This window comes from Misgurnus anguillicaudatus, chromosome 19 (assembly GCF_027580225.2).
Source record: "Misgurnus anguillicaudatus chromosome 19, ASM2758022v2, whole genome shotgun sequence".
Lineage (NCBI taxonomy): Eukaryota > Metazoa > Chordata > Actinopteri > Cypriniformes > Cobitidae > Misgurnus > Misgurnus anguillicaudatus.
The window spans coordinates 8,042,133-8,056,826 of record NC_073355.2 but is presented as its reverse complement, the minus strand read 5'-3'; the positions used below and the strand labels follow the sequence as shown (position 1 = coordinate 8,056,826).

Genomic DNA, 14,694 nt, shown 5'->3' with positions numbered 1-14,694 from the left:
AAATGATAGCGAATGCTAATGAAGTTTTTCAGCCTGCGGCTCAGCTTTGATGAGTTGAATGATCACACAACAAAATACTGAGATACCTTATCAACTCTTCGCATTTATTATAAGATGATGTACACATGTGAAAAGTAGCTTTGGGTAAATGAATAAGAACTGTGGCATATAAAGCTGTGTTTACATGACAACAATGTGATAAAAAACAGAAGTTCACAGACACACAACAATGCTGTCACAAAGATCTGCTTTTACACAGATTCCCGAAGACGATTGAATTCTCTGTATTACATGTGCAGGCCAGTAGATGGCAATGTAACATTATAAAGAAACAGTGAAGCTCTTCTACAAGAGCAATAAATAAAAACAATAAAGACGGCAAAGCGTCAAGCTGTTTTGATTTAAAGTTGCATTGTGTAACTTTTAGAAGGATCTCTTGACAGAATTCAATATAATATACTGCCCTCCAAAGGCAGAGTGCAGTATCTACGCAAACACTGAAACTGAGAAAAATGGCTTTAAAGTTTTTACACTAGCCAGCCAAACATGTTGTGGGTAGATTAGTGGTAATGCATTCATGTAATGCCTTGTTAGGAAGAAATTTTTATAGAAAAAAAAAACATGATCACCAATGTGACCCTTGACTCTCAAAATGCAGATACTGCACTCTGCCTTTGGATGACCTTTAACAACTAAAGCACTATTGCAATAGCAGAGTGCAGTATCTACGAACTAAATGTGTTCACTCAACTTTTTCTCATGCTTCTTAATACATTTTGATTGTTTTTAATAACTGTAATAGTTTTATTGATGTTTGCATGTTGTGAATGCTAAAAATGCTCCTTTTACCACAAAGAGTATTTTACTCATTTTATTAATTTTTATTTATTAATTTACATTATACGAGGTTTGCTTTAAAAACAGTAGTTAAAATGAACACAAGTTAAAAATAGAAGAACATGTTTGTCCCAAAGACATTATTTTAACTAACAGTATGCCCATTTTAGTTAATTTTCATGTTGTCTCAAAGTAGCACAGTTATGTAAACTTAGATATTCTTAAGATTATAGCTTAAGAAGTACTAAACAAAATGTTTTAATATTAAGTAGCCTACAGAATTAGTTCGTGGAAAAGAGCACTTATTATGGAAGTGTACTTTTTCACCTAGCGTGCTTTCTGCCGGCCCCGGCTGCGCTCGTCAGGTTGACTGGGCTCCGTTAACTTTGCCTAACAATATAACTTTACCAGACTCTTATCAAACAAAGGAGTAACCCCTGTCAATACAATTGGATTAGCTGCCTAAAAAGTGGAGAGATGTTCGAATCAACAAACACCAATGCGACTGAATCGGATTACATCATTATTGTCGGAGGATATTGCCTTCAATGGACGAGCACAGGTAGGTCAAAACTTGCTAGCAGCTGGCTAGTTAACTACTTATAAAGCTGTAATTTGCCTATGTATGAGTTATTATCTTGCTATCTTCCTTACCCGTATTTGTTTATTTGCGTTTTAACGCGAGTTCAACCATAATTTGGACGCGGCATGCCATGGTTGGTTTGTTGTTGTGTGTTACGATTGGGGAAAACCGCAGTATGCGGTGTCAAAGCCGGGGAAACAAAGCCAGAACGCAGTAACGTCACTTACTGCGGTTTGCCTTGGTATTAGCATGGATTTTGTAGTTACTGCAATTTTGACACCCTCATTTCTCTGAAACGGGACAAAATTTAACTAAGAGACTTTGTCATAAGACAGAACAGATGTCATAAAGCTCGTTTCAAGCCTTAACTCCATTTTGACCAAGCGTGTAGTTACTGCGCTTTCGCTTTGGACGGCAGTATACATACCTATATAATTAGACGTGTACCTTACACAATTACCTGTATTGATTTTATAACTTTAGAATGAGCCATTTTTATTAACTCATTCACCGCCAGCCTTTTTGAGAAAAGTTGCCCACCTGCATTTTTGTGATTTTAACAAAAGTTTCACAAAATTCCTTGCAGGAAAAGTTATCTTCTATAAATATATAAACATACAAATTATATCAAATTAAAGAACACACCCTCTGCTTTCAAACAAACAATAAACAAACAAACAAACAAAATGGGGAAAAAACGTTTGATTATATATTTACTTTTTCCACTTAATTTAACCACTGAAATATGGATATTTCTCTTTAAAAATACAACATTTAGGCAGTTAAAATAAATCATTAAATCTTTTTAACTTCCGTTTTTGATAAATTCGGTTTGGCGCCATCAAGTGGATAAAAGCGGTATTACACTTTCACTTTGAAATTCGTCCAGAAAGGCATATTTATTAGTTAAATATTAACTCATAATTGATGAGATAACTCGTCAATGGCGGTGAATGAGTTAATATGCACCACATGTTCCCTTACATGGAAATCATGATGTTTTGCCACCATTTTTCTACAGTAGCCCTAAATAGACAAACTGCTGTACAGTATGCATTTTGTCACTTTGTTTGTTGTGTTAGGCAACGATATGTTTGTCCTGTGGTGGCTACTGTAGCTTCTTTATGCGTTTCGAAAGGGATTGCAATTCACAGTCTCACAGCTAGATGCCACTAAAACCTACACAGTGCACCCCTTTAAACCTAGGCTATAGACTGTTTCATCGAATGCAGTCGCTGGATCCTAAACTAACTTCCGGTAAAAAAACTCCGTCAACTTCCGGTCTGGGTTTGTTTACTAGTGGCTAATAATATGGCGCCGACTACAAAAGTATTACAAGTTAAGGTGATGAGTAGAGTAAAGTTTGGCTCATGTTATTGTGCTGTGCAGCTTCACCTCCGGGACAAATAACTTGTCGAGAATAGGTTGGTTTCACGTGACGTCACATTGCTGCTTCGCGAAAGCGCGAAACTCAGATGGAGGGCAGGAAGTGAAGTAGCTTCATCTGCCGTATGTTAAAATGCCTATGTTTTGTGTAATTTACGGCTGTTCCAATCGTTCTAACCGAGAAAAAGGAAAGGGGGTTTATAGAGTTCCAAAGATTGTCGTTCATAAAGGTGAAAAATGTAAAAATCTCACAAAACAACGACGGAAAAAGTGGATTTTAAGCGTACGTCTGCCGCCGAGAGGAGCGAACTCTGCTAATGCCCGCAGCGATCACTTGGTCGGAGGTATGTTGATATATAACTTGGTTTTTGTGGCTGTGTTTATATAACATTAGGTTGACGTTAAATGCTCATTTACGTAGTAATGATTATTAAGTAACCGGTAGTCTAATGGACCTCATTTCTACATTTTAAGCTGCCCTAGTGCTTTGTGTGACGCTAATGGGCTCCGACATTCAACCTCGTTTAACTTACCAAAAACTAAACTCAAATCATAGGCATGTCTGCCACGAGAGCAGATGAAGATGTTTAAGAAATACCAACAAACACGGTCAGAGCCGGATTAAATAAATGGACTACACTAGGCAGGCTGCATTTTTTGGGCCCCCCCATCAAGGTTATTTATGAATTGAAATCTGAAACTTACCAAAGTTACTAATAAAAGTGAATTCACATTTTACATAGCCTAGTCTTTGCTTACAAATTGGTTGTTTGTATACCAAATTAAGTCATGTGTTGTATATTAACCAGTCTATCAGACAATTTTTTGCTAAATTTATTATTTATACGTCATTACACGGCTCTATTAAATGCTATTAAATTATCCTCACCTTATCCATTGGGAGTGTCGTTGTTAAGGCAGTAGTACAAGTAAATAACCAATAGGTGTCAGTAATCCGCGGGAGAGCTTCACTGCATATTTCTCTTCAAGATTGAGAATCGCAACGAAATCCTCGTCGAGCAACACGTCCACTGAGGTAAATGTCCTCAAAACACTGGTTATTTATGTTTCAGTTATATGAATTATATAATAACAGTTTTTATATTATGTATAACAGTTTTATCTCTAAGTAATGGTAGTGCTAAACTCTAATGTATCGTTTCTGAGGCTGCTAGATTTTTCTTTACGCTATTCACGTTTGTGAAGTGAATTTAAAGCACATATTGCTTGCATTTGACTTAGTTAGCCACTATCCATTGGTTTTGTTATCATGTTTGGTATCTAACGTGATTTTTGTGGGGCTTAAAGAAAAAAAATCTTGACCCCGCTGTTCTGCCATTAAAGTCATGAATTATTATGCAAGGAACTGTTTTTTTTTTTTGCCTCGTTATTATACGCAAACATGCCTTATATAACGTAGGGAAATGATCGTTTGTCCTTTATTTATTTATTTTTTGCAGCAACCATGTCTGTGTCCTTAAAGGAACTCTGTCAGGTACAGATTAGAACTATGAACTTGAAAATCAACCATTCTGATGACTGGCGTCCCCATCCGAGTCACCACCTCAGACAACAACAGTCATAAACTCACAAACACAAATACACTCAGTAATGGGCTTAATAAAGAAAGACTTAACTATGATTTAACTATGATCTGTGTTAACCTATGATATCAGTTATTGATGTATTTTAAATATTTACGTATTACTAGGCTTATCATACATGCATTGAAGTTTTAAAATGTATCTAATATAAAACTTTAATTAAATTGAATGTTTTGGATACCACCATTAAATTATTTTGTGCATGTAAAACACAAGCAGCAATGTTTTTATTGAATTCAATTTTGAATTAAATTGAATGTTTTGCATAACACCATTAAATTATTTTGTGAATGTTAAACACAAGTAAATGTTTTATTTATTGGAGATAAAATGGCTGTTTAATTAATATAATACTTCTGTTTGTTAGGCACTAACAAGTGAAAATAGTTAGGTTTAAGTACATTTATTAAAACTCGATGCTTCTGTGCAGAAGGAAGCCCGTGAGCCACGAAGGTAAGTTTGCGAGCAGATTCATTTCCACTTATTAGACAGCAGTCCGCTCATTGTGTTTTGTATTGCATCACTTAAAGATCGTAAACCTTTAAAATCGAGTTTAGTAAGATGTATACTACAGTCAGCTTTGGTTAACTATTGAAGCATCGTCTTTAAGGCTCAATGTGACCGCAGTATTTGTTGAACACTGCTGGCAGCGGCGACGTCTGTGTCCGTACCATTTTATCAATGAGAGCATAAGTTCGTATCTCTCTGCCCCCGAGTCATAAAGCTCGTCTTTAATTGAAATAATGTTTAATAACTTAAAAAATACGGCGTTTTTTTAATTTCCTGAAAAATAATGGTTTTGGATCCCGCCCGACAGCGGCGAAATTGTAGATGGGTTATTTGTAAAAAAAAAAAAAATCCCCCTCTGTCTGGGCCCCATCCCGCCAATCGGGCCCTAGGCACGTGCCTAGTTTGCCTTTGGGTTAATCCGGCTCTGAACACGGTCGGAATGTACAGAGGCTATTGGATCTCCAATAGACAGCTGAGAGCCCGGATCTGACGCAGACAGCCGAGAGCTCCGAACCGAAGCAGCCAGCTGACAACTACTCACAATCAGAGGGCATCAGTGGGTATGGGACATTAAATGATCAAGGTAAATTATTGTACTAAGATGTGTAACTAGCATTATTATTCAATGTTACAAATGTAATTGTCAGAAAATCACCCTGTGTAATTGGACCAGAGAACTTGAATGTTTGTAAAAAGGTTGTCAACCAACTCCACAAAAATTCACATAATTCATTCATGAATTTCAGGTGATACTCGAAAAATTAAAATATTGTAAAAAGGTTTCACCTATAAGTTGAATTACTGAAATAAGTGAACTTTTGCACAATATTCTAATTTTTCAAGTTTCACCTGTAACTAATTATGCTCCCCACTGCTATATTGCAGGCTATGCAGATGCCGGATGCCAGACTGAGCTGATGATGGATGACATTGAGAAGATGAAGCATGTTCTGAGACATAACACAACAGAACTGAGAGATCTTTGGACCAAACCACTAAGATGACAAAGTTCTAGACAGGGCTCCCCAACTTCTTAGTTTTAATTCAGATTTTTTTAGCTGTGCAAACCCTACATCACATGTGGTCCTATGTCTGTGCTGTCTAAATTTGAATAGTTCATTTTAGTTTGCTAAATAAATGTAAGAGCTGTCCAAATTGAAAACGACCTTCACTGACATCTTAAAACACATCAGTGCCCTTTGTTTTGCTTCAAAATGCACACAAGTAATGTTTTTAATAAGGCATGTTTGTTAAAACTAGTTATATTTCATAAATAAACTAAGGCCTAGTCCTGGCTGAAAGATTTAGCTTGAAGATTTATAAATGCCTGTTATTTGCTGTGTCTTGTCTAATCTTTTGGAGTCTGTCATCACATTAGAGTAATGAGGAGGGAGGGTCATCAGTCACATCATGTGTTTTCAAATGTAATATTTTTATCCCCTAATCTAATTGTACTGGCAATATGTATTATATGAAATGAAATGGATGCCAATGTATTATTGCACACCATGTTCTTGTAGTTAGTATAACAATTGTTTAAAAAGTCTTGTAAATAAACCAATGGCATTTAATCACAACAATATTCAAAATGTCATCTTGTCTCATACGACACTATTGATATAACAGAAATATATTACACAGCCTACTTTAAAGAGTGCTTGGAGTTCATATCCTTTCATCACATTAGACATGTAAGTTTGTAACTTGCTGTCGCGGTATTTCTGGAAGTATACAGTTTCTAAAAAAACATTCAACATTAGGAACCACACACCATCCCAAAGTTTAAGATCTGGCAAAAAAAATACTTTGAACAAAAATTCTATTACAGTGATGTCAACAGCCTTGACTGTCGGTAAATCTTTCAGTTCTACCGAAAACTCACTCATCTTCATGAGGTAAGGGTCACGTCTAACATATGTTAATAAACTCCTTGTATCTATGTCTTGAAACTGGATCTAATTCTGTACAATACGGACTCTCTGCAACGGTTCCCTCCATTAGACGTATTCAGATTTTTACTTCCTGCCCTCCATCTGCCCTTAGACCCGCCCTCGCACGTCATCAAAATCACGTGACTGAAACCCTGCTATTAAAATGTTTCGTTTTCCAAAAGACGAGGGGAGACGGCGAGCATGGATCGCCGCTGTGCAAAGGGACGGTTGGCTTCCAGGCAAAAGTGCACGGATCTGTAGCACTCACTTCATTTACAGGTAACAACTCGTATTAAAGGCGGAGTCCACGATGTTTGAAAGCCAATGTTGATATTTGAAATCACCTAAACAAACACGCCCCTACTCCAATAGAATCTGGACCTTCTGTTGATAGACCCGCCCCACACATACGCAACCCGGCAAGGATGTCGGTTAGTAGACACCCTCCTTACTGCTGATTGGCTATAAGTGTGTTTTGGTAGTCGGCCCGTCTCCTTTTCCAAAGCGTTTTTCAAACATCGTGGACTCCGCCTTTAAGTACAGAAAATAGCTAGATTATCAGTAACACGCCTGCAATAATAAGTAATTCGTTACATTTATTACACACGTAGCTGACAATGTAAACACTAATCTTACACTGTAACGTGAGCTCTGTGTAGTAGCTGATACGCTTTATGATTAAAAACAATAACGTTATAATGCCGGATAGCTATCAAACAAAGGAGCCACAAAGTTTTTACATGCTGTATTGAACAGTTAGTGCTTCTGGTTTACTCCCTGGATACATAATAATAAATACAAAAATGCTTAGGTTTTCTAATGCAGCTTTAAATTAACTTTCTAAATAAGGAATTGTACATTTTCACTGATGCAATAACTGCATATCACCATTATATTTATTAGTACAGCTGCTTTAAAACAGTGTGAAAAATGCTATAAATAAACTTAACTTTGATGTAAATGTATTGTACTAGTATTTTTATTGATATCATAGAAAGAATGATTTTTTTACACAACTATCCATAACCAGAACATTTATGGATAAGGCAAAGTATGTGTGATGGTTAGTAAAGTGCAATACTGACTATTCCTGTCACTTGTTTCATTTTAGGTGCGCCATCAGTGGACCCATGCCATCCAGACCATGTTCCATCATTGTTCACACACAAATGTTTCACAGAAGTTGGAGCAATACCAGAGGAGACAGAGTCAAACACCTGTGCTTTCCACTGATGTGGAGTCCATTGATTCACCTTCCTTAGAAATTACCCATACTGACCCTAAAGAACGATGCACTGCTATGGGTACAGATCTGTCAATGGCAGACATTGACAAGCTACAAAATGAAAACTTAGAATTAAAAATTAAAATGGCTTCACTGGAGAAGAATCTGGAATCTTTAGAAAAACGACTACACGATCATATGTTTGCCAGTGTGTCCGATTTTATTTTAAATGATGACAAGCACACACATTTTTACATAGACATCTATCTGGAATGCATCATCCACCATATTTACCCTTCCCGATCAGTTTCTTCTGATCCTGATGAAACTTCGGCTAGGCTTAACTAATGAAGACCTAGCTTTTAGTTTCAAAGTGAGTTCTGGCACTGTCTCAAATATCGTTCATGACTGGCTCGATGTGATGGCTAAAGAGTTACAATGCCTTGTCCGGTGGCCATCCAAAAAAAAGACATCAGAAGAAATCTCCCCACTCGTTTTCAACAAGTCAGATGTATAATAGACTGTACCGAAGTCTTCATTGAGAGACCAACTAGTTTGCAAACACGAGCAATCACTAACTCCCACTACAAATCACATAATACTGTGAAGTTCCTTGTTGGTATCAGTCCAACAGGAGCCATTACATTTTTATCAAAAGTCTGGGGTGGTCGTGCTAGCGACAAGGTAATAACAAAAAATTCTGGTTTAATTGACCTCCTTGAAAAAGGAGACCATGTAATGGCAGATCGAGACTTCAATTTCCCTGAATATACCTGATCCCACGAATTTCCGTGACATAGTCACGGATCTCCACATTTTTTCGTGGCCCTGCTGTCTTTTTCCGTGGCACTCTCACGGATTGGTTACTCAACTGTTTTGTCCTATTTTCTTACCATTTTCGCTTCGGTTTAGGGTTAGATTTACATGAAATGACATCCCTACCCAAACCCGACTCTAACCCCAATGCCAGGATACAATTGTTTAAAGTTAAGAAAATATAAAAGAATAAATCAGAAAAAATAGTATAAACCAATAGTTAAAGTGACATACTGTAAATCCTCTAATATTGGCCTGTATTCCATTAGCGGCCGGGTCTCTAACATTGGCCGGTTTCTATATCGGCGGAGGTAAATAAAGGCCGGTCTTTAATAGTGGCCGGGGCTATTATTAGAAGTAACTTTGTTCTGGGCAGGCCACAACATTATGCTTGTCATACATGCAATGTTTGCTCACGAATCCAAGCCATCGCTACGGTAGCCTGGTCATGTCAATCAATCAATCACTTCGCTTTTGACTCGCACGTGAGACTCCAGTCACCATTGTTTACCATGGCAGCTGCGGAGCCAAAGAGGAGACGGAAATTTGACATTAAGTTCAAAGACGGCCCTGCGCTGCTGGACGTGAGGCTCTGACTGCTGCCCGCCTGTGTGAGGAAGAGAACAGACGCGCAGCGGAACATGAGGAGGACGAAGAGGAACTGTACAATAATGAACTTGTTGTAGGGGCTGGCGCAAGCGATGAGGAGATTACAGGGAGAGATGAAGAGGAGGAAACTGAGGAGGAGGAGGATTAAATAGAATTGGAGGATTTTTTTTACTTCAAACCAAACGAAACCGGACACACAACAACATGACATAGGACTACAATTGAACAATCTGAGGATGGTTAAACTTTGGAGTGGTAAGGTGTCTAAACCAGTAAGTTGGCTTTTGTTATGAATACCGGTAGCCTAATTATCACAGTGTATGGTTAAATGTTTAAAATGTTATGTTTGCTATGTTTTTGCAAGTAGCCTGAATTACCGTTATTTTTTGTAAATGTTCTGTATGCATACCATAATGTTATATGGTAACTGTACGTTTTCAATAAATAAACCTAGTATTTTATAGGTTCAAATTGACACAAAATCTCGTTTTTATTCATTCTACTGGTATAGTCCGTTTTGCTCAAATAGAAATAAAGGCCTGTCTCTAATTCTGGCCTCCTTCCAATAAAGGCCTGGGCCGCGATGTGCTTGAGTAAAATAAAGGCCCGGGCCTATATTAGAGGATTCACGGTACTAACGCAAACACCAAATCTAACCCTAAACCGAAGCGAAAATGGTTTGAAAACAGGAAAAAGCAGTTGAGCAACCAATCCGCGAGAATGCCACGGAAAAATTCCGTGACTATCCCACGGAACCCCGTGAGATCATGTTGCAACGAAATGTGTCCGTCTTCATGTAACAGCATCTACAAAGGGAAGACAACAATTAACAGGATTAGAGGTGACACACTCTAGAAAAATGTCACGAGTGAGAATACATGTGGAAAGGGCCATAGGAAAACTGAAGTCATTCAGAATTCTGAAGAACACCCTGCCAGTCAGTATGGTCAAACGGAGAAATTATCTGGGTCTTTGCACAATAGATAAAATAATTGTATGTTCAGCACTTTCAAATTTGGTGAATCCGCTTGTACCAAAATAAAGCAGGACTGAAACCCAACCTAAAGGGTTTGTTTTTATATTGACTGCTATTATAAAATGAAATTGTACATTCAGTAATGAAAACCTATTTTTATTATTATTATTATTATTATTATTGTAGATGTATTAACTGATCAATAAAGTACTGTAGATTACAATTTCTGTTGTTTCTAATGTATTTACTGTTAAAACAAAATGAAAAAGCTTGGTGCTCAAAAGGCAGGAACATAAAAAACATACAAACATTTTTCTTTATATGTCATTTCACATTCAGCACTATTGGGCTGTTTTTAAAATCATTTTCATGTAGCTGTCACTTAACTGTCTTCCCTGTACAAATGCATCCACAATATTAGGCAACATGTGTTTAAAGTAAAAACTACGTAGCCTTTGAATATTTGTGGTGACAAATTCATTGTCATAAGGCACATCAACCTCCAAGTGCTCTACTGGGGTCCAAATAACAAGACGGGATGTTTTCAGCCCGAGACATTGCATCCCTAACTGTACCTGCCTGTAGTAACCTCTGGGGCCTTTCGGGTTTATAATATACTGTCCACCCTCCACTCTGATATCATAGCTTGTGGCAGTAAGTAGGCTACATCATTAATGGATGTGCAAGCGTTGAGTGTGATTGGGCATTTAACTTCTAATAGCTCGTCATCAATGACACCATCAGGGCTTGCTGCCAGCCATGGGTCTCCTTCACACACCACCAACCCTTTGTCCATCACTATGCAGCCCCTTTCCCTGATCTGCTGCTTAGCAAGTCTCTCACTTTCTGTTCCATACCTTGTGGCCACGTTCCCCTCAAACTTTGGGTAGAGATGTTCACTGAGAAACTTAGTGGGGTTAGTTGTCTCACGCTGAGGCACCTTGCTGGCTGTGCTTGCTGTTATGCGTAGCTTGCATGCATCATGCCAGAGTGGTTCTATGCCTTGTTTTCTGGTGTTTCTCTCTAGTTCCATCACTTGACCTGGGTTTAATTTAATGAAGGCATCATAAAATGTTTTGCACTTCGGACAGCTCAGTGCACTGCCATCTTCACTGTGGGGCTGAGCTAAGCTGCTGAGAACACTGAATTCCTCTCCCTGACCATCCTGCTTTCCCTGACTGCTGATGACTTTCTGACTTCCTGACTCAGAGGCTGTGTCTGTCTCACTGCTCTCACACATGACAGAAAAGAGAGCACAGTCTGGCACAACTTCCTAAAATAAATGATGAAAACAACTTACATACACTACCATATATCTATACATAGGCCTATATGGTACTGAATCTTTTACATAAGGAATAATTGACAATGGGCCACTGAGCTATTCAAAAGTAATGCACACCCAAGGTGGTAGTTTCACCTTGGTTGTGCATTACTTTCAAACAATTAAAAGGACCATAGTCAATTATTGCTCTTAGACCACGGTCATTACTCTGGGGTTTATTTTAAGGGGGTTTTCACACCTGCCTTGTTTAGTTTGATTGAATCGTACCAGAGTTCGATTGCTCAGTTGGTGCAGTTCGTTTGGGCAGGTGAGAATGCAGCAATCGAACTCTGGTGAGCACCAAAAGCAGACCAAACAGCGGTGGTCTCGGTACGCTTTCAAACGAACTCTAGAGCGGTTCGTTTGTGGTGAGAACACGATCCGAGATCGAACCGACCTAACTGCAAAAGTACTGCGCATTTTGGACTAAACCAGCTGCCGTAGTCAACTGCGCAGTGCATTATCGGATGAGGAAGTGTTTGTTGACAGTTTCTATTAGCAATATTAGCACAATGACAAATCGCGGACATACCAGGAGTTGCGAGGAGGTGCGGGCGGATCCTCGGAAATTTTTTGTCTTCGCCGTTTGTAGTGCATTAAACCGTTTTCAAGCCGCATCCGCGATTCATTCTGAAAATGAACAGTTTGTCTAGAGTGCTGTATACAAACTATGTATAACAACCATGGAGACATAATTACAGCGCGCAGACGTCTGTCCATGGTGTCTGCTGTATTATCCTTCTTTTGTTTACTTCCGGGGGTTCCGTTGGAATTTCCCGCACATTGATTCTGACCAATCGTGAAGCCGTTTAGGAAATACGTTCAAACACATGTGGCCAATGAGTGATGTTGATCTTATCACATGACAGAATTTTGGTTCGTTTCAATTGGTGCGAATCAGAGCAATCAGTGTGGTGTGAAATGGAACCAAATCTGCTAAAAAAGTTATAATGTATCATTTTTTCATTTGGTCCGGACCAAATGAACCGAATTACAGATGTGAAAACGCCCTAAGACATTTGACAGGTTAGGTGTGCGTTTTACAGAAAAATAACACCAGTGGAACATTTCTCAACCAATCACAATAAAGCATTCAACAGACCCGTGGTATAAATTAGACTAACTGGTTGATTTGTTGGAGATATATGAACTATAACATACTTTCAGGGCTTTAAAAAGCTTTTTTGGTGACCCATCTGGATTATCTGGGGGTAGGCAGAGAGGAGCTTGCAGTCTAATCTTCTTGCCAGGTTTGGAGAAACTGCACTGGGCTACTGGTTGTGGATCAGCCTAAAAGGATATTTAAGGTTAACATGACTTATTTAAGTCAATGTATTAGCTAATGTACACTTCCTATGAACAAAACTTCTACAGCATTTATTATTGTTAGTTTATGTTAATTTCAGCATTTACTAATTCATTATTCAAATCAAAAGTTGTATCTGTTAACATTAGTTAATGCACAGTGAACTAACATTAACAATTGTATTGCCATTAACTAACATTCAAAAGATTAATAAATTGCTGAAAAACTATATTGTTCATTCACACTCATTTTAAAAATGACTAGAATATAATTAATAAAATGTTGGGTTTAATAATATATTATACATATAATAAATAGAATAATTGTTAAAATGCTTCCCTTCTTGGTAACTCGTGACCAAACGCTAGGTTTTGTGGTGATGGATGGGCCACTCTGAAGTCCATCCTGGATACACTGCTCCACAGCCACCAAAATCATACCCACATGGCTACACACCTCTCCGTTGCTGCATAAATTCAGTTTTGAAAAAGCTTATCTGTATGCTATTGTAAAATGTAATGTTAGCAGTATTGTTTAACTAGCCAGCCACTTACCCTGCCATGCAGGTGCAATGCCCACTCTGGACTTGGCCAGACTTCGCTGCAACGATCCAGGCAGAGTAGATCTTTGACAGCGCCTGACCCGCTTGGATTTCCGTAAACAACACGGGTAGTTCCATGTATGTTTGTTAATATGCGCTTGACTTTTCCGGAATAAAAGTAGTTGTATGCGTCTAAGCGGTAGTGTACCGTATTAGCATACGAGTTTAGCCAAGTAACGTCTCTTTTCTGCAGCTGGCAGCCCAAAATAGTAATGACTAGACATCGTTTTAAGAGGTGCTCTGTTGTTGTTTACCTGCCGGGGTCTACTGTAAGTTAGGGTCTGGCCACGAAAGCGCGCATGCGCAGTAACGTTTGTTTATGTTGTGGTCGCTGAAACGGTCTATAAAGTGCCAAAATTTTGTCAACTTGTTGTAGAAGCGTTAATATACTCAATATCTTGACCAGCACAAACACAATCTGTATGTTGCCATTGTATTTTTGGTTATACCTATAGACTGAATTAACACATTCGCACAATATTCACAAATTTGCGCAAATGTGGTTTACACAGAGATGACAAGGCATTGTTATCAAAAACTCCTTTTTACATGACAAACTATCATTGTTATGTAAACTTTTTAATTTATGGTTAAAATTGTTGTTGTGTAAATGGCCATAAAGTTTATTACCGATACCACAAGACTGGTAGGAAACCAATCAATTTGGTTAAAGTTGCAAAAGGCAGCAAAATACAGTTATTAAAGGGCCCCTAACATAGGTTTTTCCAACTATATAAAAAATAGTCTCTGGTATCCCCAGAATGTGTCTGTAAAGTTTTTGCTCAAAATACACCACAGATCTTTCATTATACAATGTTGAACATGGCCATTTGTGGCTGCAATAAAAATGTTTTTGTGTGTGTCTCTTTAAATGCAAAGAAAGCTTCTGTTCCCCTCCCTGTATGCAAAATAGGGGGGAGGGCGCTTCAAAACGTGTCTCTGGGAGAAGGTTGAACTATGCACTCATAAGGCGAAGTCTCTGAGCG

At 38.2% G+C, this 14,694-nt stretch overlaps 1 protein-coding gene across 1 annotated transcript in view; it reads right to left on the bottom strand.

Annotated features, from left to right (window-relative positions):
- The window catches only part of gas7a (growth arrest-specific 7a), a 74,011-nt gene that overhangs the window by 55,549 nt on the left and 3,768 nt on the right, over positions 1-14,694 (bottom strand). The window lies entirely within an intron of this gene.